Here is a 24,020-nt window from a genome sequence, read left to right as displayed (position 1 = left end):
ACAGGATCTGTAACTTGTTCAGGGAATGGAGCTCCAACCAGGAGCCCCTGGGAAGCAGGGTAGGGTCAGATGTAGGATCAGTGGTATTCCAATGGAGACCTGTAATTAGCGCCCTTGCTCTCCTACAACTTCAAAAAGTCAAATAGTTTTCTTATTATGGAGTTGGGTTTATTTATAGGCCCGACACCATGACACTCACAAAACTAACCAAATAAAAGTTATACTTGATACTGGGAGGATAACAAGAAGTAGTTTTAAGCTGCCTGAAGGGCAAGACAAAGAATGCTGTGGGAGCTGCAGGCAGTTTCAGGGACAGAGGTAATGTTGCTATAAAGAGAAACCAACCTCTGACGTCCCGCGAGCTGGGAGTCCAGGGCTGTGATGAGAAGCCAGCCAGCACCTGAAGCGCACAGCTCGCTCCCCTGGTGACCAGAAAACCACGCTCAACCTGTGAGGACGCTGGGTGAACCCATCACCTTTTCTCCTCTTTCTTGAAGTACCACCGAGGAAAAAACACAAATCTCGAGTGCACATGTTCCGCTGTCGAGGAGGCTGGGGCCAGTCTCCTCCTGCTCCTTCCAAACATGACGCCCCCCCAGACCCCACCACGCCCCAGGGAGCACGCTCCCAAATTTTAACATCACTTTCACAGATTTTTTAAAATGAGAGTTTCTGAAGTTTAAAAACAATGTTTAGGAAGAGGTCATCATGGTGTGGTACTAAACCACACATTTGGCGGGATCCAGACATCCTAGAACCATTCTCTGTGCATGTGGAGGCTTTGTGGGTGCCACCCCAGTGAACCCAGAAACTTCAGAGGCCAGCAAGCCCGCCTTCTGGTAAGAGAAAAAAAAAAGAGGGACACTTGCCAGCCATGGAGGGACTGAAGCAAACCACACTGGGGCAGATGACCCGTGGGACCTGCTACCAGACAAGCTGTCAACACAGCCTCCAAGCCAAACCCCTGCATAGGACCGGGATTGGAGTTTCCCAGGCCAATCCATGTCATTTATGATTGCTTCCAGCCTTTGTTATCACTTTGGCAGGAGTTCTGTACCTTTTACTTACTTAGTATTCACTAACTGGGCACCTGCTTGGTGCCAGGCCAAGGGAGTGGGATGGGTGAAGGCAGAGATGCCTGGAGTTTCACGTTCTAAGAGGCATGAAAGCTCAGGGTGCTAGAGAAACAGCGGGAGGCTCCCGATCCGAGCCAGGGAAGCTGGAGTAGGTGGCAGGACTGGCTCACAGAGGCTCCAAGGGAAAGTCTGCAGGATAAAGGGGAATTGGCCAGGTGGAAGCAGTGGCAGTCTGGAAATTGCACACCATGTGTGCAAAGGTCAGGAGGGGAGGCACATGCACATTTTAGGAACCCCACAAAAACAGATTTATTAGTAGGAGTGTCTGAGAAATAACTGAAATCCTACAGAAATCTGAAAGAGGAGAGTAGGTTCTTAAAAAATCCAGGGTGTCACACAGAAGAGGATTCAGGACACAATTAGAGGTGGTAAGAAGGTCAGCATCAGTGGAATCAGGCAGAGATGTGGACTGGAAACCCTATTTAACCACTTACCAGCTATGTGAACATAAAGAGATCACCCTGCCCGAGATTCAGATTCCGTATCTGCAGAAAGGGGGGAATTCTGTTTTCCTAGGTTGTTTTAAGCACTGAAGGTATATGGATGCACGCTAACTGCCACTAGGAGGGCCTGATGAATGGTGCTTATTACTACTACCATCATGAGCCTGATTGTTTCAGACCCCAAAGGTTCAATAGTTAGAAGATGAAAACAAACCAAAAAAATGGAAGAGATTTTGAACACTCAGGGCTGCACAAATATGGCAGGGACAGCCTTGGAAGAGAGTGAGCTCCCCAGCGCTAGAGGTAATAAAGCATAGAAGGTGGATAAGGCCCTTGGTAAGCTGCAGAGGGCAGGCCAGCACTGGAACGAGTAGGAGAGGTGAACTTCCTCCAGCTTCCAGGACCAATATTCTATGACTTCCATTTCAACAGTGCCCAAACCCAAACTAGCGCTCAAAGTAGCGCTGGTCAAAGCTGGATTTCTCATGGGAAATAATTCAAAATGGATACCTCAATCTTGGGCGGAAAAAAACTAAAATGGCCCATCAAACTATGAAACAGAGGACAAAATAGTATGAACAGACAAAAAGCAGTATGTAAAGCTAAAAATACAGACGATGAAATCGATCTTATACTGAGCAGTTTCTACCTAAAATTAAGCTACCCATCTCTCTTCATTCTCCCTCTGAATAGTTCCACTGGGCCCCAACCAGGCTGGAAAACAGGATGGAATAAATTTACTCTACAGGGACATGAATCAAGTTGCATAAACTTTACAAAAATACTGTGCTAATATTTGCCCTTGGGGCACAGACACGCCCTTTTGGGTGTCAGTCCATGATATTTCTATCTTAGGCTCCAGCCCCCACCCCTTTACAGCCAGAAGCAGCAGAAGCCTTCAGAAAAGAAAACAGCTAAAGTCACTTTGAAAGGTTTGAGATGTGCTAATCGCGGCACATCCCAGCCAAGAAGCTGGAATCTCACGACTGGACCATCCCGCCAGCTCTGTTCTTGCCAAGGAGTCTGAGGCCAGCAGGAGCCTGCCCGGAGAAACGCAGTCCTTGCCACCAGCAGCCTGCGCCATAATTTTATCTCAAGGAAACACAGGAAAAAATACCCTCCAACTCCCTTCCCACCACCAAAGTGTTAGTTGCTCAGTCGTGTCCGACTCTTTGTGACCCCATGGACCGTAGCCTGCCAGGCTCCTCTGTCCATGGAATTCTCCAGGCAAGAACACTGGAGTGGGTTGCCATTTCCTTCTCCAGGGGATCTTCCCGACACAGGGATCGAACCCAGGTCTCCTGCATTGCCGGCAGATTCTTAACTAAAGCACCATCCTCTTTATCACTCATCAGCCAAGTGACCTGGAAAGTTACTGCTTCATTTCTTTTCAGCTCGGTTTTCCAATTTCAAGCCTTCTAAGGCCCCTCTCAGCTTTAAAATCCTCTGCCTGTAAGGTTTTCATCGGAGGAGCCATCTCTGGTTATATTAGCTACAGTAACTCTGCTGGCTGCCAGCAGGCCTAGAAACCAAGATAAAAATCTATCTCCATATAGCCTATTTTGATTTTCAGGGCTTTGACTTGGTGAGATGAGGGGGCCAGAAAACTAATTAAAAGAAACCACAAAACAAACTCTTAAAAAAAAAAAAAAAAAAAGACTTATAAAGGCATGCCAAAATGCTCATCAAAACAGTATTTAGGAATAATGAAATAAAAATAATACATCTTGTTGCTGCTGTAGCTGCATTTATGTATTTGTACTGAGACCTTCCACATGCTGGGAGCTGGGAATACAGACATATGATCCATTCTTTGATTTCCAGGAGTCCTCAAGCCACTTGACCAGGGACACTGCTGTCTGCCCCCCCACCCCCATCCCGGTGGCCAGGGCCAACTGGAGGTTTGAAGGAATGCACCAGACTAGAGTTCCAATCTCTGTTCTGCCACGCCCAGGCTGATGGAACCTTGGACGAATTCACTCTCAAAAGTCTGTTTCCGCATCTCTAAGTAATGCGGAGGAGCAGCGATCTCGCATCTAACCCTGTGCAGACAGTTAGCCCCAGCTACCCTGAGGACTGAGCCTTTACAGCAGCCCTCTCTGCCCCCCTCCTTCTTAGTCCCCAGGCCGTTCCCACTGCCAGGCTTCCTACCCTGAGGAGCAACCAAGGGCCCTACAGGGCTTCGAGGTTTTCCAAATACATGCACGCCCGTTCCTCCTGACTCCCCTCTATCTGATGGGGCTCAGCTGTCCACATTTTACAGACGGTAGAGGAGACACTGGGAGAACCCCGCCCAAGTCGCACTTCAGCCGCCAAACGGGCGTGAGGGCCCCAGCCTGGTGCAGGGCACCATGTACCTCCCCACTGAGATCCCTGGCCTGTGCGCTCAGAGGAAGGTGAATTACAGGTGCTTTGCCAAAGGGAAAAGGCCCCACCTCATCACGACCGGCTACAGGTACGTTCTCACCCTTTGAGATCGTCTTCATTGGCACTCCCCCAGCTCACATGTTGGTAAAACTTCCTCTTCGGGAGGAAATGATCCAGAAAACCCCTTTTCCCTCTAATTAATTCTGCAACATCAGAAACCTGAGTAATGCCTGGGTATTTATTACCATCGTCCCTCTGTTCTAAAGTGACAACAGGTGTTTCGGAAGAGTTCTTTTAAAGGGACAGTACATCCAAAGTACCCTCTGATTGCAAGGATCGTGATTTTAGAGAAGCGAAAAGTGTGGAACAGCAATCTTTCAGAATTGTGGAGATGCAGCAAGGGACTTCGCCTCACTTGTATAAAAGGCGTGGGCTGGAGCGAGTGCCCAGAACATCTAAAGGCCCTTCCAGCTCCACAGGCAGCCACCCTGAGCTAATTATTAACAGCGGGAGAGCAGGGTGGGCCACCTCATTTCCTGAGGCCAGGCCCTGGGTTTGGCCCGGGCCTCTCCTACCCCGTGACTAACAGCTCTCCTTCCAGGGAGATCCTGAGAGTGTCCGGCCAATCCCTTTCCACAGCACCTGCCTCCAAGGATCTCGGAACTGGGAAGACTCAGGCCCGGGTACACTGCAGCCCCCAGGAGCCTGGGTTTCTCAGTGAACCTGAGCTCAACCAGATCCCTGCCAACTCACCTTTGGGGCACACATGCTGGCTCCAAGCCACTGGACCTCATAAGGACAGCCATGGGGTGTGGGGGGATGGGGGTGGCAGAGTGGAGCCTGAGTGTGGCAGGGGCCTGGGTCTCCAGGAGGATTCAGGACAGCCTCACAGCACCCAAACCTTGAAGTTTTTTTCATCTGGCTACTTACTGGAGGTACTTGGGCAGCACAGAACCTACCTACTTCCACGCCTGTGAAAAAAACAAGTTGACTCTGACCACTGGAAGGAGAGTGCCGCTCCAACACACTTGTGTCAAATAACGCCAACAGCGCTGTCCGTTTGGGGAGGGTTTTTTTTTAAGTTGTACTTTCACATCTGTATAACCATACAGCCCACTCTTTCCTATCATCGCATGATGAAACGTTTGTCCAGGTATTTCACTTTACTGGCATTTTTGTTATGGTTTTATAGTATTCCACCAAGTGGAACCATAACCATGGCTAGGTGCTCAGATGACTTCTAATTAGGAGGGATCAGACTTCCAACGGAGAAGGCGCTGGCACCCCACTCCAGTACTCTTGCCTGGAAAATCCCATGGGCGGAGGAGCCTGGTAGGCTGCAGTCCATGGGGTCATGAAGAGTCGGAGACGACTGAGTGACTTCACTTTCACTTTTCACTTTCATGCATTGGAGAAGGAAATGGAAACCCACTCCAGAGTTCTTGCCTGGAGAATCCCAGGGACGGGGGAGCCTGGTGGGGTCCCACAGAGTTGGACACGACTGAGGCGACTTAGCAGCAGCAGTAGCAGCAGCTGACTTCAAGGGCTTCCCTAGTGGCTCAGACAGTAAAGAATCCACCTGCAATGTGGGAGACCTGGGTTGGATCCCTGGGTTGGGAAGATCCCCTGGAGCAGGGCATGGCAACCCACTCCAGTATTCTTGCCTGAAGAATCCCCATGGACAGAGGAGCCTGGCGGGCTACAGTGCACAGGGTAGCATAGACTTGGACACAACAGTGACTAAGCACAGCACAGCACAGCAGACTTCCAAAGGAAACCACAGGAAACCAGGTAGGGAAGAAGGAGCAGGTGACCAAACATCAAGAATCGGGACCCAGGTGAGCCCTGCTTCAGGGGGAAAAAAATCCAACCACCAAAGATGCATGGCCACAAGATGACGGGAAAAGGCTAGGCCACCATCTGACCAAAAAAAAAAAAAAAAAGGGGCAAAAAACAGATGAGCAGGTAATTAATGCTAATTGGAACAAAACCACCAGATGTTCTGTTGTCCACCAGGTAGAACGGAATTTAAAGGGGATGGAAAGGCATCTCCTGGCCACCTCCCATGACCCACCGGAGAATACCTCTCTCATCTCATCCAGCTCCCATATCAGACGCAGGACCCAGGATAAAGACAGCCTGAGGTCCATGCCTGAGGTCACCTGGCACAGAGCAGAACCCAGGCCCAGTGGCTCCTGATGAAGCCACACTCCCCCCAGACATCACACCGCCTGCTCTGGTGTGTGCTTAAACAGAACATGTGCATGTCAACCATTTTTAAATGCACAATTCAGAGACATTAATTATATTCACAACATTGTGCAACCAACTTCACGATTTCTCTCCCAAACTTTTCCATCCCTCCAAACAGAAACTCTGTACCCATGAAGCAATAACTCCCTGCTCCCTCCCACAACCTCTGGCAACCAGCTACTTTCTATGAATTTGCGTATTCTAGCTATTTCACATAAGTGGAATTATACAATATGTGTCCCTTTGTGACTGGCTTATTTCACTTAGCTAATGTGTAAAGTTCATCCATGCTGTGGCATGCATAAGAACTCCATTCCTGTTCAAGGCTGAATAATATTCCATGGTGCAGAGAGACCACATTTTGTTTATCCATTCATTTGTTGACACTTGGCCTGGTTCCACCATGTGGCTATCATATTGTAAACAGTGCTGCAACGACATCTCTATATCAGTATCTGCTTTGGGGTGTACACCTAGGAGCGGGTCATGACCTGCTGGGTCATGCTTGGCCTTTTGAAGGGCCACTAAACTGTTTTCTACAGAGGTCGCACCATTTAACATTCCTACTGGCAATATAAGAGGGTTCCAATTTCTTCACATCCTTACCAGTACTTTTGATAACAGCCATCCTAGTAGATGTCAAGTGATATTCCACTGTGGTTTTAATTTACATTTCCCTAATGACTAATGATGGTAAGCATCTTTTCATTGGGCTTACTATTTGCAGATCTTCAGAGAAATGTCTGTTCGAGTCCTCCGCCTTTTTTTAAATTGGATTATCTTAATTTGGATTAGTTATAGGAGTTCTTCACACATTCTTACATTAAACCTTTATCAGATATGATTTGCAAACATTTTCTCCCGTTCTGCAGGCTTTTTCACTTTTTTGAGAATGTCTTTTAGGCACCAAAGTAATTTCAGTGAAGTTCAATTTACTTTTCTTCTGTTGCCAAGTTTAACTCCAAGGTCATGAAGATTTATCCCTGTTTTTCCCTAAGAGTTCCAAGTCTTTAGCTCTTATATTTAGGGCATTAATCCATTTAGAGTCAATTTTCATATATGGCACGAAGTGAGAGGCACTCCAGTACTCTTGCCTGGAAAATCCCATGGACGGAGGAGCCTGGTGGGCTGCAGTCCATGTGGTCACGAAGAGTTGGACACGACTGAGCAATTTCACTTTCACTTTTCACTTTCATGCACTGGAGAAGGAAATGGCAACCCACTCCAGTATTCTTGCATGGAGAATCCCAGGGACGGGGGAGCCTGGCAGGCTGCCGTCTATGGGGTAGCACAGTCGGACACGACTGAAGCGACTTAGCAGCAGCAGCAGGAGGCACCCTGGTCTTTCTAACCAGGATCCCTCCCTACCACAATCCTCTGGCAAAAGACTGCTACCCTAGACTGAAAACTTCATGAAGGCAGGGTCTTTTAAAAACCATGCTCCAGGGCCTGGTACCCAGCAGGTGCTCAAGAATTAACTGTAGGATAAATGGACAGTTGAGTGGATAAACCATGGGGAGGGGGGCGGTGTGTGTCCCCTATGCCCCACCTGCTTCTCATCACTACTGTCAGACACCCACAGCTAGCTGAAAGCCTCTGGTCTGTAACAAAGTAACCTGATAGGCTAACCATATTAAGAACTAAATATGTATCAACAACTGCACTTTATACACTCCTATTACTTCAACTGGCTTCCCAGGTGCTCAGTGGTAAAGAATCTGCCTGCAATGCAAGAGATGCAGGTTTGATCCTTGGGTCAGAAGATCCCCTGGAGAAGGAAATGGCAACCCACTCCATTATTCTTGCCTGGGAAATCCCATGGACAGAGATGCCTGCCAGGCTGTAGTCCGTGGGGTTGCTGAAGAGTCGGACAGGGCTTAGCAACTAAACAACAACAATATTAGCTCAACCAAAACAATCCAAGATCTAACCAGCACATTTAACTAAGGACAGGGCAGAGGGTCCCAGCCCTGGAAAGCTCAACATGTCCTTAACAGTCTCCTAGCTCAAGTCCTTCATTGCACAGAGGAGGAAATCAAAGGGCCAATGGAGCCCGTGACTTCCCAAAGTCTGGGCTTTCACTCCCAGGGCTTCCCCACCAAACAAGGCCTGAGCGATCACCCGCTGGAGAACACGGCAAGGCAGTGGGTTAGCCTCCACTGCTCCCAGTGGTGGGAGTGGCCCTCCGACTCCAGAACCAGCCACTGGAAGAGTGAACTCCGGGTCCTGGGCCGCATTCTGCTGCGCTGGGGCGGGTGGGGGCAGCCCTCGCCGTCCACCTCCTCCGCTCCCTCCTCCAGCCGCACTGCCCCCTCCCCTGTACCCCAATGTTCCGAACTTGTTCCCACCGCAGGTGTTTGCAGTTGCTGTTCCGCCTGCTGGGAACTCTTCTCCCTCCAACATCCTCCACCTGGCTCCATCCCGCACTCGAAGTGTCTGATCCGTGAGGCCTTCCCAATCTCCCTTCTTCCTTGCTCACCCCGAGACATGTTAAATACATTCACAGCTTGCTTCCTCCCAATACCCACATCCGTGCCTCCCACTAGAATGGGAGTTCCTTAAAGGCAGGGGCTTTACTGTTACCGGCTGTGCCCTTAGCACCTGGAGCCATTCCTAGCAAGCCTGAGGTGCCCTGTAATGCACCTGCGGATGACACGGACAAAAAGGAAAATGGGGAGCATGACACTCCCCATCACACACACCCGGAGCTACTTCCGGGTCCTGAGTGCTACGGTGGGGAAGGCGGGTGGCTCCAGACTCACAGGCGGGCACTGCCTGGACCCTGCGGCCAGAGGCCCTCAGGCCATGCGGGGCTCCTAGGCCTGTGATGGCACAGGCAGAGTGGGGACACCGTGTACCATCAAACTTCCCACCTGCCCCAGCCAAGCCCAGGACACCAGCAGCTGCTGCTATGCTCACCTGGCCACGGAGAATGGAGTCTCTTCCCAAAGGTGCTTAACAAATGCTTGTGAAACACACACACACACACCAGTGAATGGCTAATGTGCACAAGGCTGACACCTGCACTCCCAGCAGGCCCGCGTCAACACTCCTAACAGCACATCATTCCAACAACGCTGGGAGGTGCTTTGACCCGGTCGGTCCATTTCTAGGACCCTACTGTCAGGATATATTGAGACATGGAAGTTTTATTTGCAAAGATCTTCCTCGCAGAGACATAACATTGAAAATGACAAACAAAAACCCGATTTCCAAGCTCAGAGGGCCTGTTAAGTAAATCAAAACAGCCACGGGATGTCCATGAAGACTTACTTCATAATGATGTGGAAAAAATTATAAGTTAAAAATAAAAAGCTGGTTTTAAAACTGTACCTACAGTGTGAGCACAACTGTAACAGTCATTGTATAAAGTATACAGGAACTCACAGGACATGAAAATTGTTAACTTGTCCATTATTTCAACCTTTCTGTATTGCCTAAGTTTTCTATGAGTAATAATGAGTTCAAAAATCAAATTGATAGCACTTAAAACGCTACTGAGCTGACTCATTGGAAAAGACCCTGATGCTGGGAAAGATTGAAGGCAAGAGGAGAAGGGGACGACAGAGGATGAGATGGTTGGATGGCATCACCGACTCGATGGACATGGGTTTGGGTGAACTCCGGGAGTTGGTGATGGACAGGGAGGCCTGGCGTGCTGCGGTTCATGGGGTTGCAAAGAGTGGACACGACTGAGCGACTGAACTGAAATGAACTTAAAACGCTATCAACTGAGGCCTCATTGGTGCGCAGGGTATGTAACTGCTTAAACCTCCACCCCATGACACTCAACCACCTCCTCGCCCCTTTCTACCTTCACCTGACCCTGCTTCTCCCTGGTGCTCCCGCCGGCCCCCAGCCCCTGGCACCGGCAGCCCTCCCCAGCCCACCACAGCTCTGACCCTGCTTCACCCCCTCCTCTCCTCCCCCAGGCAGGGCTGTCCCCCCGACACTCCCCCAGCCCCCGGCCCCAGGTTGGAGCCTGACTCAGCCTCCCAGCTGTGTGACTGTGGGCGAGTTGCTGATCCTCCGTGAGACTCCAATTCCCGCAGGAAAATGAGGTGAACCCCCAACTCACAGGGCTTCTGAGGTTCAGGCGTTAGACACCGCCCCCCCCCCACCTCAGGGGGCCCTTTCTTCCCTGCCTAGAGGTTCAACATGCTAACGGCAGTGTGCCTCTAGCCCCCTACTACAGGACAGATCCCCACCTCCCGGCTTCACTCAGCCTTGAGAAGCACTGCTTATGGCACACCGGTGGTTGGGGAGAAATTTCTCAATTCTTGATCTGCAGAAATCTTGCCTTCCCCTGCAGGAAGCAGAAAAGCAGGTCTGCTTCTGGGATCCCAGACCAAACAGCTGTTTCTTGGCTGAAATTTCCATCCTCACCATTGAAGCCTCCAGCGCTCCAGAAAACTCAAGAGCCCAATTCTCACAGCTGATGCCCAAACCCACGCTCCCGGCACTCATCCTTCCCGTGTCCCTGTCTTAGCTGCTAAAGCGGTCCCCGCATTTTCAGTTGAGGTCCTGCCGGCTCCTGACGCCACGTTCTCCCACCTTCTCCCTGACACCAACGCTTGCTCTCCCGGGCCCCCCACACAGGGGCTTGGTTCTCCTGTTCTTTGGGTCATAGGGCTTTGTTCCTCCTGCATGAACACTCTGTGCTCGGCCGCTGATGACCTCGCAGGCGTTTAATGAGGCCCACCTGCAGCCTGGCTCCACGGCAGGTGCCGGGGCTGAGACAAGAGGCTGTCTCAGGGCCCTGCTCTCGGGGAACTGAGAGGCTAGTCAGAGAGAGAGAAGCATGAATAATCCAATAATCTCCTTCCAGGGTGGGAAGTACGTCTGTGAAGACAGCTGTGAACCACTGGCTGCAGGGGTGGGGAGTGGGGGAGCCTTGTCTAGGGCATGACCACAGCTCAGCTTGGGACCAAAGCAAACAGCTTTCAGGGGGATTCTCATGGCAAAACTAGACCTTGAAGGATGGAGTATCAAATAGCACAATCAAGTCACCCAACACTTCCCTCAAAGTCTGCAGGGACCCCCGCTGCCTGTTGTCCATCACTCACAAGCTGATTCCCATCTCACCCTCCAGACCCCAGACACCAGGGTGCACCTGCTCCACGAGGCTGGGTAGAAAGCTACACAGCTGTTCTTGTTCAGCATCTTCCACATCCGCTTGTCCTCGCCTGGCCGCCTCGCACCACGCTCCTGAGTAGGGCCGCTCACGGTGTGGTGTCCGGACCGGCGGCATCACTGTTACCCATGTGCCATTCAGTTCAGTCGCTCAGTCGTGTCCGACTCTGCGACCCCATGAATGGCAGCACGCCAGGCCTCCCTGTCCATCACCAACTTCCGGAGTTCACTCAGACTCACGTCCATCGAGTCAGTGATGCCACCCAACCATCTCATCCTCTGTCGTCCCCTTCCTCCTGCCCTCAATCTTTCCCAGCATCAGGGTCTTTGAAGACAGCTGTGAACCACTGGCTGCGGGGGTGGGGAGTGGGGAGCCTTGTCTAGGGCATGACCACATGCCCTAGACAAGGGCATGGAAGATGGAGAACTGACTCAGTTCTTCGCATCAGGTGGCCAAAGTATTGGAGTTTCAGCTTCAGCATCAGTCCTTCCAATGCATTTTCAGGACTGATTTCCTTTAGGATTGACTGGTTGGATCTCCTTGTAGTCCAAGGGACTCTCAAGAGTCTTCTCCAACACCACAGTTCAAAAGCATCAATTCTGCAGTGCTCAGCTTTCTTTATAGTCCAACTCTCACATCCATACATGACCACGTGCCATTAGGAAAACACAATCTTACAACCAACCGCAAGCTGAGATCATATGCACGTTAAAGCCTGAGAAGCCCTGCTCTCCGCCCCAGTCCTACACCCCCAGGCCTCCGGCCTCCTCCTCTCCACTCTGTGGCCAGCTGCCACCTGTCGGTGCCTTCAGTATCCACACGGAGAGCTGATACCCCACCTGCAGCGCGTCCACCCCACAGCGGCAGCGCTCCAGCCCCACCCTGCCCCGGGCAGCATGCCGGGACCACAGCCCCCTCCATCTGACACCCGGCCCCACCCAGCATCAACTGTCACCCTGCGGTCCTCCTGACAAGCTCACTGAGAGGGACAGATGGCAGGCAGTGACTGAGCAGCAGTGCCTCCTGAGAAATGACCGTGTGCCACTGGGAGGAGCCCGGGTCATCACTGAATCTTTACTCAACCCTGTCATGCCCGGAGACACCTGTTATTCCCACCACGGAAATCAGGACATTGAGACTTTGGGAGGCTTGCTGGGGTCCTGGAGTTAGTGAGACGGGGTTCCGGAGACAGCCCCAGTTCACGCTCTGCATCAAGAGATACGAGTGCGCACATAGCCTCGCAGAAGACTGGGGAGGAGGAGGGACACCTGCATTTTAACTGGGAACAGTTACTTGGCTGGACCTAGAATCCAGGGGCAGAGTCACCAAACAAGTGGGAGAGGCAGGGGTGGCCAGATCATGGAGCCCTTCAATGACGGACTCAACTGCTGCGGCTTTGGGGCTCAGGAGCAGTGACGGTTCTGGAGCAGGCTGGGCCTAAACTGCTGCACCTTCCCTGACATTCACTCCGTCCCCTCCTTCACAAACCTGATCCCTCCCCTCTTAGGCTTCTCCAACCCTCCCAAAGTGGCCAATGCAGTCGACTCCCCCGGGTTTGCTCGGCTCCATCGCCCGCCCCGCCCTCCCCTCTCCAGGAGGCCTACGTGCCCCTCAACAAGGCCCAGATGCCAGGAACCCTTTCCCTTCCCTCCTAGGACAGGGCTCCTTTCCAGTCTTCCCACATCGAATCACCAGTTTCCACCATCATCTCCAAGAAGACGGGCGGAGACTTGCCTCCTTCCCCTGCGGCCCACAGCCTGAAGACACCAGCTCGGCCCTGGGGAGGGACTGAAAAAAGAGACCTCTCTGCCCTGGGGAGGCTGGCGAGGGCGAGCCGGACCCTGAGTGTGCAGCCCCCTCAGCGGGGGAACAGTCTCATTTGCCCATACATTCAGGCACCTGGATCCACTGGGAACTCTCAAGAGACAAATCTTGAGTCTTTGAAAATGTCTTTTAGCAACAGATAACTACTGCAACAAGGAATCCGACTTATGATCGAGGCAATTTAAGATTAACTTTGTATAAGACAGAAAACCTTAAAATTACAACACAAGAGTTTTTAAATTCCACCATTTATAGGCTGAAAATTGTGAAACACAGATCTCCTCTAGAGTCCAGCTGCTCCCCATGTGGTCTCCAGGCCACAGTCTCAGCACCACCTGGGGGGCCTGTTAGAGACGCAGCAGGCGGGGCCCACCCCTGACCCTTCGAATCAGAATCAGCACGTCAGCACTAAAGCTTGGGATGCCCTGGCTGAGAGCACATGGTCTGCAGGGCTTTAGGGGAGAGAGAGACCAGGGAAAAGCGAGGCCCATGGAGCCAGGTGACAGGGGACCCGCAGAGAAGAGGTGATCTTGGTGTTTCTGCAGGGAACACTGGGAGCAACGTGAAGCAGGCATAGATGCCAGCGGCCCACTGGGGAGAGAGGCAAAGTGGAGGGCACATGGGAGAAGGGTGTGAACCCACTCAGTTTTGCTGGGGGGTGGGGGGCTGGAGGAGGGGCTGAAATGGGCTGAGAGGCGGGATTTGTGCAGTGCAGCTGTAGGGGGAGGGAGATGTTGAGATTTCTAAGCTAGCAAACATGTCACTCGGAGACAGAACATTTTTAAGGAGGAAGGTGGAGAGCTCTGCTTTGGACATGCACGTGCACAGGAGGACCCTGGGGACACTCAGGGCGCGGGGGCGGGTGGGGGGAATGCTCAGATGTGATACACACAGAGATGACTGGGCTGGAGCAGGCCCTGATGATGCGACCCAGGAAGGCATGCAGGATGGTTAAGAGCAGAGGGAAAACAGATAGCTGAGGATTAGCCAGGATGGGCAGGGAGGCAGGAGGGGTGCTGCATCACAGAAGCCCCAGCATGAGAGCATCAGCACAGAGACCAAGTGGACTGAATGACCAAATGCCACTGATCTTGACAAGTGAGTGATCCCAGGCCACCACAGCAAGGGTAGGGTTACTGAAGGGTCAGGTGGGGAGGCCTGGGGACACTGGGTTGGCAGTTCCAAGCGGTAGATAAAGCTGAGACTGCTAAATAAATGTCTAAACATCTCACCTGGGGTTGCAAGCCCCCTTTCTTCAAGACTGTGTCCTCTGGTACACCTGTGTTCATAGCAGCTTTACTTGCAATAGCCAAAAACGATGGAAGCAACCCAGGTGGCCATTGACAGATGAATAACAAAATGTGGTATGTACATTCAGTGAAATATTAGTCAGCCTTAAAAAGGAAGGAAATTTTGACACGTGACATGGATAAACCTGGAGAACATTATGCTAAGTGAAATAAGCCAGTACCAAAACAGCAAGTACTGACATGATAACAACATGATTCCAATTATATGAGGTACCTAGAGTAGACAAAATCATAGAGATAGAAAGAAGGCTGGCTGCCAGGGCTGGTGGTGGGGAGAATGGGGAGTTAGTATTTAATGGGTACAGAAGTTTCAGTTGCGCAAGATGACAAGAGTTCCATGGCTATATGGTGGTGATGGCAGCACAAAATCATGCTTGATGCCACTGAACTGTACATACACTGAAAAATATGTCTTTCTTGCAGCAGAGGTATAGAGAACCTGAACTCTTGGAACTGAATAGCATGTCTGAGTCAAGAGAGGTGAGAGTCAATATTTTTCAGTGTCTGTAGACTATTCCTCCAGGAGGCTTCCTAGTGAAAGGAACGGCATGATGAGCCGGTGACCTAACGGTGGGTGAGGCAAGGCTGGGAGGAGGCTTTTCCCGTCTCAGGTGACAGGATGACAGTCTTCATCTGGAAGTGGAGAGGTGAGCCTGAGCCAGAGACACTCATTTTCTAAGAAAAAGAGAAAAAGGAAGAGGGAGCAGAGAATGTGAGGAGGCTCCCTCTAGATGGCCTTGGCCATCCCAGCGCCACAGGCGGTGGGGTCACATGGAGGGGCAGGGCAATAGGTGGGAGAGCTGGAGAGAGTGGAAAGGTCAGGTTGGCTGGCATGGGAGCAACAGGGGAAAACCAGAAGCCTGGCTGGGCAGCAGGAAGGGTCCTGCTGGCTGTAAAGCTAGAGCACACCATCTGCAACCATCACTAAGCCTGGGGCAGCGGTCCTCAAAGGACAGTCCCTGGTCTCTGGACCCACCAGTAGCATCACAGAGGAGCTTGTTAAGAGATGCAAATTCTGAGGCCTCACGTGAGTCTGATTCAGACCCACTGATTCAGAATCTCTGAAGGTAGAGCCCAGCAGCCTGGGTTTTAAAAGATGAGACTGTGATGTCCTCAAGTCTGAGGAACACTAGTGTGGAATATAGAAAGTTAGTGAAGGGTTTATATCATCTTTACATAAAAATGAAAAAAAAAAAAAAAAAAGATCAGCCTAGCAACTTCTACATAAAAAGAGCAAGAAATGAGTAACTGCTTTGATGCCAACACAGCTTATTTCTACAGTTAGAGAAATGCCACAGGAGGTTAATAAAACGATAGAAATACACAGTCTACTTCACAGACTTCCTTAGATGAGACCTAGAAAACACAGCCAGGGTCTGGGGGCTGGACCCTGTATGATGTGGGTACCGGTCCCTGCTTCTTTGTGTGCTTTGGACATGCCTCAGTTTCCCCATCTGTAAAGAGAGGGAGCTGAAAAAGGTTCTTCTGAGGTCCCTTCCAGTTCAGACACAGTATGACCCTTTGTCCTATCAAAGGTGACCTCAAACTCAACACTTTTACACAGTCTCACAGGGGATGAGGGAGACATTTTTAACCAGTAAACATATCACAGTTAACTAGAAAATTTTCCAAGATACTACTGCTAGTATCTTGCATTCCAATAACTAGAAACTCTTTCACTAACTGGCTTTTCCATTAAAGCCACCAACACCTTCGGTTATAAAAACACGATACCGTACTGCACCATGTTCTTGAAATCCACAAGACCAGGATCCCCCAGGAAATCTCTCTATACCTTCACATTTTCACCCTATAATACAGGTATACCTCAGAGATACTGTGGGTTCCATTCTGGAACACCACAAAAAAAGCGAATACGGCAATAAAGCAAATCACACACATTTTTTGGTTTCCCAGTGCATATAAAAGTTACATTTACACTACACTGTAGTCTATTATGTATAAGAGCATTATATCTGAAAAAAACAATATATGTACTTTGATTAAAAATACTGAAGTATGCTAACCATCATTTGAGCCTTCGGTCACTCACAATCTTTTGCTGGTGGAGTGTCTGAAATATTGCAAGAGCTACCAGAAGTGACAGAGAGACCGGAAGTGAGCAAATGTTATTGGAAAAATGGGACCAAAAGACTTGTCTGATGCAAGGTTGCCACAAACCTTCAATCTGTAATCAAAAAAAAAAAAAAAGCAATGTCTGCAAAGCACAGTACAATGAGGCATGCCTACACTTTTTAATCCAGGCAGGCAGGGCTTGCGTTTGTTGCCAGGCAGAAAATGAGTTAAGGAACTGGACTCATGAGATCCCAGAGCCTGCCCCCTATGATGAGTGTCTGGGCACTCAATACTGCAGGTCTAGGCTTCCTGATAAATGGCCCCCTAATGGCCTTGTTACCAGAATCCCTCGATGCTGGTTTCCTGCCTTGTCTCTCTGCATCCAAGTCCTTGTCTGCACCTTCTTGTCATTCAATGCCCATCCTCTTGCGCCTGGGTCCCCAATGCCAGCTGCTTCTGTGCCTCTGCCAAAGACCAGCAACTCGGTTCTAATCTCAGAACTAGGGCTGGAAGAGAGACCTGGGTGCCTGCACAGGAAAGACAGGGAAAGTGTGAGCCCTGTGGGTGCTGGGACTCGGTGGGGGGGCGGGGGTGGCGTGGGCAGGAAAGACAGGGGAAGTGTGAGCACTGTGGGTGCTGGGGGGAGCGGAGAAAAGGTCCAGGGGATCTCTGGTCTCCAGCCCCACTTCACTTACACATCTTGGCTCTTAAATTCATTAGGACTGGGTCAGGAGGAAGCACAGCTGGCTTGTCTTTCCCCCTGTGTACCCATCACAGACCCTATCCCCCTCCTCCTGGTCTTGGAAGTGATGCTCCCACTCTCTCACAGTCCCCGTGGCAGGAAGCAGCAGGTGAGGGAAGGGCTCACACAAGGTTCATGTAGCAGGAGAAAGGCTGGGAGGGGCATGCCAAGGGAAGTGAGACCACAGAGGCGACCAAAGCCATGAACACGCGACTCAGCAGGTGATGCCAGGGCAATGAGTTTTGCTTTGTCCCGGCAGAAAATTCTTAGTGCTAGAGTTTCCTAGGCTGTTCCCCTGGCGCTGATCTCCCAAAGTCGCATGTGGGCAGAGTGACCACACAGCCTGATTTGTGCAGGACAGCCCTAGTTGAGACTACTCGATTAGATGCAATTAACAGCCCCCTATTTATTCTCAAAATGTTCTGATTTGGATCAAAATTCTAGTTGCCTTATTCTTGGGCTCCTAGGCCTAGGAAGTCAGAGCTGCAGTTGGCAAAGGCACTTAAGTGTCTGGAGGGAGAGTCAGGCTGAGTCCTGCCCCTCATCAAATATTCTCCTTCCCTCTCTAGCATCCCCGCCAAGCCATCACCTGGCATCTGCTTGTATTCCTGCAGAGACACCAGAGGCCTCTCTCGTTTTGGGAGAAAACTATGTTAGTGAAACAAAAATAGGATGGATGAATGAACAAAGATGATGTGGCATATATACACAATGGAATACTACGCAGCCAGAAAAAATAAAATCTTGCTGTGTGTGGCAACATGGATGGATCTAGAGGGTATTATGCTAAGTGAGGTAGGCCAGACAGAGAGACAAATACTGTATGACTTCACTTACATGTGAAATCGAAAAACACCAAAGAGCAAATGAAACAAAACAGAAACAGACTCACAGATGAGAGGACGAAAAGGTGGTGGCAGGAGGGGAGAGTGAGGGAGTCGTGCGAAGTAGGTGAAGGAGATTAAGTACAAACTTCTAGTTATAAAATAAGCAAGCTTTGGGGAATGTAAGATACAGTTTAAGGCATAAAGACCATACTCCTGTAATGACTCTGCAGGAGGAGAGATGGTTTCTAGACTTATCCTGGTGATCATTTTATAACGCAGGCCAATGTCAAATCACTATGTTGTTCACCTGAAACTGACATAATGTTGTATGTCAACTACACTTCAATTAAAAAATAAATGCATGAAAATAAGAGTAGTAAGATTCAAACCTATACACAGCATGACAGCAACTAAATAACATCCTTCAGCAAGGAAAGGCGTGGGAGTGGGGCAAACTCGACAACCTGCTGACTTCCTTCCTCCCACCTCCCTCCATCTTCATTCACCAAATGTTAACTGAGTGCATGTGATGTTTCAGTGGCAGTGATGATACAAGGGCAGGCTAAAACAGACTCAAACTGAGACGCATCCTACCAAAGAACTGGCCTGTATTCTCCAAAAATGTCAAGATCATAGGGGACAAAGAAAGCCGGAGGAACTGCTTTAATCTAAAGAAGACTAAAGTGACATGACAACCACAGGCAACACCTGATCTGGGGTTGTCTTTGCTGCAAAGGACACTCTCGAGATAACTGGCAAAGCCTACAGGTCTGTAGATGAGATAACAGCACCGTATCAGTACTGACTTCCTGCTTTTAAAAAGGATATAAACCAGGGCAGAATTTCTTAAAGAAGTAACAGATTAGTTAGTTACAACATCGAGATAAATGGAATTGAAACAGAGATGCTACCAAGAGAGTTGGGCAGTACTGCTTAAATAATGCTCAAGAGTTTCTATTCTTAAATTGTTTCCTCTTGAGGAAGATGAGCAGCCCTGGGCCCGCTCCGCTCTGCCTTTTTTGTTCCCCACTTTGGTTATGTGTTGTCACTTTCGGAATTGCACTTTTTTCACCTGTCATAGGAGCTGCCAAAGTGTGTTTTTATAAACATGGGGTTCTAGAGCGCTGGCTTCCTGGGGCAGAGGAAAGAAAGAAATGCGTGTTGTACAAAATCGGTACGTTCATATGTTTAACAAAATAGTTCTATTATTTAAGTAACTTGTAAAAAAAAAAAAGTGTACCGTAGTTATATAGGAGGATGTCACTGGTTTTAGGAAATACACTTAAGTATCTGGAGGGATAGGAAGAGTCCTCAAATGATCCTCAAATAGTTCAGGAAAAAACAAAATGTATATACAGAAGAATAAGATGGGAATATTTGAGGAATCTGGGTGAAGGGGATATGGGAGTTCTCTGTTCTATTCTTAGAACTCTTCTATAAGTCTGAATTAGGTCAAAATGAAAAGTTAAAAGGAAAAAATAAATCTCAGGGACAGTGTGTATGTGTGTGGGGTGTGTGTGTGTTTAAAGGAAGACAGACTCCGATTTCACAGAACTCACAGTGTAGCTGGTGAGACAGGTACTAACACAAATAATGGCACTAATTAAGCACAAAACTGCAACTGTGAAAAGTGCTGTAAAAGGAGAGAGACCTGGTGGTGCGATGGCAGTGTTTACAGCAGGCAGTTTGACCCACAGCAGGAAGGCAAGGGGACACTTCGGCAATCATGCAGCCAAGGTCCAAAGAGTTAATGAGGAGGGGGGACAAAGGTTCCAGGCTCTCACTGGCCCCATCAGCAGAGAAAGCATGGGGACCAAAGCACGTACACTGGGGCCTGCAAGAGATGCCAGCGTTAGTTTTGTCTTTTACTCTAGGAGCAAAAGGAAGTGATTTTAAAAGACCCTCTGGCGGGTGGCAGAGAACGGGCTGGCGCGTGGCAGGCATGTGGAGTCCACCATGGTGGTGGTATCGAGCCGCCTCCAGGAAGAACACCATGCGTGATTTTTCCTCTGCTCCCTGACGCCTTTATTTTCTACAACCACCATGTATGAATTTGGTAACCAGACCAGGGAAAGGGGCTGGGAGGCGGGAGGGTGTTGAGAGTAGAGAGGGAGGCAAAGTGGGCAAGACATGAGCTCAGGCTGTTGTCACGCCCCTTCCAGGCCCACCAGTGGGTCAGGTCAAGGGGTGGTTGACAAAGCTGGTTGCTGCCTCTCCCACCAAGACCCTGGGGTCTACACCGAGGCTGACTCACCTGAGGGAAGCGAAGTGCAGGGACCAGGTCTTCACATCCCCCTCTCTTTAAGTCAAACCAGTGCCTTTCATCACCACGGCATGCAGCTGGCCACCGCCCCTTTCTGGTCCTGGATCCTGCCCCTTGGAACGATCCTCTAGCCCTGGGAATTGGGCCCTCAGCACGGCCCTGGGAGCCGGCCATCACTCACCACAGCCTCTCTCAGCATCAAACGCTAAACAGGACGCTTGTCTGTGAGTCAGGGGCCTGACCACAAAGGGAGGAGACCCTTTTCTGTGCCAAGTTCTGCCCGAGTGGGTTTTCAGTTCACTGGCTCCTTTAAAATGGTCGATTTAACAGCAACAGGTTCTACCATTATCCTGGTTTTACAGTCAAGATGAGTCTACGGACAGATCTGAGTTCCAATCCTGGCTGTCCTTGCAGAGCAGTGTGCCCTGCCAGGAGTCACTTCATTGCTCCGAGCCTCAGTTTCTCGTCCCATTCCGTAAACTGGGGCTGCTAAATACTAGCAACGTTCTGGGGCTAGAAGGTACTATTTATTCCCTTTTGAGGCGCCAAGAGGCTGAGGACAGAAAATTCAAACTACACATTGCTTAAATATTTACAAAGAGCTTGTGTATCCTGACAGTAAATCATGGGACCTGAATTTTCCAGGACTATCCCAATTTCAAATCCTCTGTCCTAACTTTCCACATAAACCATTGAAATGTCTCAAAAATTCCACTCTCTCAGTATCCAAACAACACCTCCCAGGCCTCCTCTTGCACAAAGACGCAGTACAAACATTCTTTTTCAGACTACAGATCCCAATCTTTGGTTCCGAAAATGCAGTCAGTGGAGCCCCGCTGGCCCCCAGAAGGAAACGGGGTCAGGGAGAGAAATCTGGGGCAGTCAGCACTCCATCAGGACTCTCAGACTCGGCTGCTTCCTGGCACATGGATGTGAACTGGAGGCCAGGAGAAGCTGTACCGTGATGAGAGCATCACCCACAGAGGGACACAGACGAGGGATGTGAGCTCTGCCTCCATCTACCTACCCAGTGGCCTGTACTCAGGAAAGCAGCACAGCCAGAGAGTTGCTATGAAGATTAAAAGGACTGATTAATATTTGGAAAGTTCTCAGGATAGTGCCTGGCAGCCAGTAAGTGTCATATCAGTGTTTAATAACTAAAAACAGAGGTATCTCTGGCAGAAGGTGCCCATGCCTTAGACACGGCCCAGAGGCATCACTCCTATGCAGGGAAAACAAGGCTTTACCCCTGGATTGATTGAGGCCAGGCCACTATACAGAGACAGGGGTTTGGGGGGTTATGCTAACTACAGAAGGTGGGTCCTGCATTAGCCAAGATCAGAAGGCTGGATCTGGGAAGAGTCATCACTCCTGAAATACAAGAGGTTTCTTCATGCCTCTAAGTTGTCCCATCTGCTGTTCTGTCTGCCCACTGAATACCATCTTTTTCTACTTCCAAGGCTGAATTTGAATGCCAGCTACTCCCAATGAGTGGTCCCTGATGCCCGTCAGAACAAACGGCTGTCTTCACTGGGATCTCTTGCATCTAGCTTTATCCTCTTTTAAAGCAGTAATCAGACAGATGAGAGACAAGATACACATGCCCACATGCACGTACACACATACACACACACAAATGTCGTGATGTCACTGCCTTCCTAACTCCCCCATGAATCCTTCCAAGACAGGTTCACCTTCCATCTCTGTGACACATAGAAGTGGCTCAATAAAGGTCTGAATTTGCTGTCATATCTGTGCTCACAGCTGGGCTTCCTCTGAAGGTGGAAGTCCCTTACATGTGTATGCATCAGGAGAAGCTACAGAGATGCAGGATCTCTGGGTCTTGGAATGCGTGATCTGATCAGATTTCAGACAGGGACCTACCTAGCACTCCCTTTTAATTCTCCCTCAGGCAGATGAAAGGACACACCTGTGAGAGCAAGGGTCTGCAGTGGCCAGGACCCAGACTTGGGCAGAGTGGACACACTGACCTGGTCTTGTCTCAAGAGTCGGTAAGAAGAGCTCAGGCTTGGAAAGCTACGCTAGCCACACTGCCCCGCCCACCCAGCCTGTCAATGCCAGGGGATTGCCCTCAGCATTCCAGCCCCTGCTGAGAAATGAAGAGGGTGGCCCCGCTTTCCAGGCCCATTGTCTGGTGGAAGGAAAGTGAGCGTGGGAATTAGGGTTAATAGGCACTTCTCTGAGAGAGGGAAGGACCACAAATCGCAGGATCCCCCTCCACCAATGGGCCACAAACCCTGAGGATTGCGGGGGAGGCAAGGGGCCATGTCTTCCTGTTTCCTACCATTCCCTAAGCCCCTCTGGTATGTTATATCCATCCTAGAAAACGGAATCCCTCATGTGCCTGGACCTGAGAGTCAGACAGTCCCAATTCATTCCTCTAGCTCCTGGTCCCACACCACCTTTGCTGAGTTACCTCATCTGTAAGAGGGGAGAGGGATTACACTGAAATTAAACACCGCACGTGGGACTTTCTAGTTCACGCTCAACAATCGAGGAGTTGGTCCCAATCCTCTGAGACCAATGACCAGCCTGGAACCCCAACTTCTTTCAGGGATAAGACTGTCTCTGAGTAGGTTCTTGACACTTGAATGGGAATGTTAAAAAGCTATGAGAATACCTTCTCTATGATAAAATGTGGAAAGGAAGGCTCAGAGAAAGGACGGTGAAGCAGTGTGGGATCCTGAATTTGCCTCTATGCTAACTTAGGTTCTTTCCTCTGCCCCAGGCTGTCCCTGACCTTGGCCTCCCAAGTGTCTGGCCTGGCCAGGACCTGCCCTCTCCTTGAGGAGTTCCCCAGGCACCCTGGGTTTACTGGAGTCTGGCCCACTCTGCATCCCCACCCAGCACTGTACCTGCCGTGCAGAAGCAGCTCAATAAATGCTGAATGGAATGTCTAGGACCCTCCAGCCACTCTGAGATGCCTTCAGGAACCTGACCTTTTACATTCCAGCTAATGTCTAATTTGCATAGAGGAGTTGTTTTTAGGAGCCAGCAAATCACCAGAGACAAGGCAGGATCAATACAGAGTATTAGGCATGTTGTATTCTACTCTAATTCTCTGCAAATTGGTATTCCATTAACTGTACATAGAATTTACGGGAGCTCACTATGAACTAGAATATTTAACTAGAATGACCTACTCTCTGTCAGATAATAGCTTACTGTTGTTAATTTTCAACTAGCCAGAAAGGTTTCCAGCTTACAATCTACTTTCCATCTTGATTTAATCAGGAAAGCCATCTATTTGAGAATACAATAAAGGGCAGCCTGATGCAGAAGAAAAAAGACTTGCCTGTGGAACCAGATGACACGAGTTGTATCCCGGCTACACCACATACTGTGTAATTGGCTGCTCAAAGCCTCAATTTCCTCATCTGTAAAATGGGAATAATACCAGCCTTACCGGTGGGAGCTGTAAAAATTAAATGAGCTGATGCATGTGGATGCACTCTGGTGCAGTTCTACAAGGCTATAAAAAGTTGGTTACTACAGAAAACAGAAGATGAAATTCTCAAACAACTCAGATAGGCTAATGACAAAAAGCAGGGTGTTCTAAAGGGGGAGAAAGGGAATATGTGCCCCTCGTCCAGAGGGAAGGAGGTTGGGAAGACAACTGAGGGA

General features: G+C 49.8%; 1 protein-coding gene across 5 annotated transcripts in view; it reads right to left on the bottom strand.

Moving 5' to 3' along the window:
• The window catches only part of PTPN3 (protein tyrosine phosphatase non-receptor type 3), a 165,935-nt gene that overhangs the window by 93,404 nt on the left and 48,511 nt on the right, over positions 1 to 24,020 (bottom strand). The window contains exon 2 of one of the 5 annotated variants that reach the window (XM_070375138.1): positions 16,884 to 17,070. The exons of the other annotated variants lie outside the window; for them this stretch is intronic. The gene's annotated coding sequence lies outside the window, so the exon portion shown is untranslated. The remainder of the gene's footprint in view (positions 1 to 16,883; positions 17,071 to 24,020) is intronic. 5 annotated transcript variants of the gene reach the window in all.

The sequence above is a fragment of the Bos mutus genome, chromosome 8 (assembly GCF_027580195.1).
Source record: "Bos mutus isolate GX-2022 chromosome 8, NWIPB_WYAK_1.1, whole genome shotgun sequence".
NCBI classification, from domain to species: domain Eukaryota; kingdom Metazoa; phylum Chordata; class Mammalia; order Artiodactyla; family Bovidae; genus Bos; species Bos mutus.
The sequence above is the reverse complement of the archived record's forward strand: the minus strand, read 5'-3'. Positions and strand labels throughout refer to the sequence as shown.